We start from the raw sequence: 2319 nt of genomic DNA, 5'->3' as shown, positions 1-2319 counted from the left end.
TTCTGGGGATACATTATACCTTACACCTACCTCTTCCTTCCTCAAACCCCCTCGTTTCTGGCTCTTTACCAGTTCCTAGAAAATATAAGTCATTCCCATGTTAAGGTCTTTGGGTTTGCAATTCCCAGTACCCAGAATGTGTCTGTCCCCCACTTCATAGACTGATACCTTTTTATCTTTCAAGGATGAAAATGTTTCACTACCTGATCCTTTCATCACCTACTTTTAAATCTCTTCACTCTGTTTTTATTTTTTTTTTCGAAGCATGTGTCACAATTCATAATTATATGAAGTTGGCCCTTAAACAATGCAGGGGTTAGAGGTGCTGACCCATGATGCAGATGAAAATCACTCACAGCAACCAATATCATAAATAACGGATTAACACCTATTTTTTTTTACCTTATATGCATTTTATGCTATATTCTTAAGATGCATTATGCTAGAGAGAGGAAAAAGTTATTAAGAAAAGCATAAGGAAGAGAAAATACACTTATGATATCTATTTTAAAAAGCTGCGTATAAGTGGACCCACGCAGTTCACACCTGTGTTGTTCAAGGCTTATTTATCTATATTATTTATTGGTTTTATTTTTTAATATTTTTTTATTTATTTCAGAGAGGAAAGGAAAGAAGGGAGAGAGGGAGGAAGGGAGAGAGAGAGAGAGAAAGAGAGGGAGAAAAAGAGAGAAAAAGAGAGAGAGAGAGAGAGAGAGAGAGAGAGAGAGAGAGAGAGAGAAACATCAATGACGAGAGGGAATCATTGATTGGCTGCCTCCTGCAAGTCCTACACTGTGAATCTACCCCACAACCAAGGCATATGTCCTAACTGGGAATCTAAGTGTGACCTCCTGGTTCATTTCATAGGTCGACACTCAACTGAGCCATGCTGGTCAGGCTCTAATGGACTTCTTAATGCCTAGCTCCCTCTCTAGATGCTAAGAATCAAAAAAAAAAAAGGTATAGTGTTAATATACCACTAAGCTTCTAGCATAGTGTTTCTCAACCTTTCTAATGCTGCGACCCTTTTCTGATGGTCTTAGGCTCTATAGCAGCAGTTCTCAACCTGTGGGTTGCGACCCACAGGTTGAGAACTGCTAGCAGGGTTGCCTAAGACCATCAGAAAACACAGATATTTACATTATGATTCATAACAGTAGAAAAATTACAGTTATGAAGTAGCAACGAAAATAATTTTATGAGTTGGGGGTCACCACAACGTGAGGAACTGGATTAAAGGGTTGTTGCATTAGAAAGGTTGAGAACCACTGATCTAGCAGAAAGCATACAATTCATGGTCAATAAATATTTGGTAAGTAAAAAAATCAAATATAAATACATGCATACATATAAACCACCTATACCCATTGTCAGCAAATTGCGGCTCTCAAGCCACATGCAGTCCTTTAGTCCCTTGAGTGTGGCTCTTCCACAAAATACCAAGGCCTGGGCGAGTCTATTTTGATGAAGTGGTGTTAGAAGAAGTTTAAGGTTTTTCGTTTTGTTTTGTTTTGTTTTTTGTTTTGTTTTGTTTTGAAATACAACTTCCATTTATTTTCCCCCAGAGAACTTTTCTTCACTCTTTAAAGACTTAGCTCCTTACATGGGCTTTGGTGGAGGTCGTGGGGCAGCACCCGCAGGCCTAAAACGGGGTGGGGATGTTCAGTCCTTCCGGGCTTTATGAGACCAATTCCTGACTCTCTTGCTGCGAATGGCACAGCTCACACAGTAATGCAGCTTCACACACAGCTTGGGAAGCATATAGGCGTCCAAGACACTGGTTTCGGAGATGTCCCTGACGGCCGTGGCCTCCACTATGTTTCAAATGACAAACTTCTTAATGGCCTTGTCCTTGGGCACGTACCGGGCACAGTTGGTGCAACAAATAGGCTGCACATGGCCTCGGCCTTTTTTGGCACGACCGTTATTCCTTCTTTTCTTGGTCATCTTGGAAACGAGGACCCGAATGAGCAGAAGTTTAAGTTTTTAAAAATTTGGCTCTCAAAAGAAATTTCAATCATGTACTGTTGATATTTGGCTCTGTTGACTAATGAGTTTGCCAACCACTGACCTATACTAATGAAAGGACTCTTCAAGGACTCTTCTGTAATGAGCTATGGCTGAAATCTTGGATTGGGATCCACCCTAGAGATTTCACTTAAATATAATTACTTCTTTAAAGACCTTACATCCAAAAATAAATGTTAGTAGTTCTTAGGGTGAGAGACAAAATTCATTCCATAACAACATTATACTCAGTACCTTTCTCAAAACTTGTTACATAATGGATGTTAAGAAAAATATTTTTTAAATTCATCT

At 39.4% G+C, this 2319-nt stretch overlaps 1 pseudogene across 1 annotated transcript; it reads right to left on the bottom strand.

The window, feature by feature from the left end:
- Window positions 1–1522: 1522 nt before the first annotated feature.
- Window positions 1523–1972, bottom strand: LOC311611454 (small ribosomal subunit protein eS26-like; annotated as a pseudogene). The gene has a single exon. The product of its transcript is annotated as a small ribosomal subunit protein eS26-like (transcript).
- Window positions 1973–2319: the final 347 nt, after the last annotated feature.

The sequence above is a fragment of the Pipistrellus hanaki genome (genome assembly GCF_964339955.1).
Source record: "Pipistrellus hanaki genome assembly, chromosome: 16".
NCBI lineage: Eukaryota > Metazoa > Chordata > Mammalia > Chiroptera > Vespertilionidae > Pipistrellus > Pipistrellus hanaki.
The sequence above is the reverse complement of the archived record's forward strand: the minus strand, read 5'-3'. Positions and strand labels throughout refer to the sequence as shown.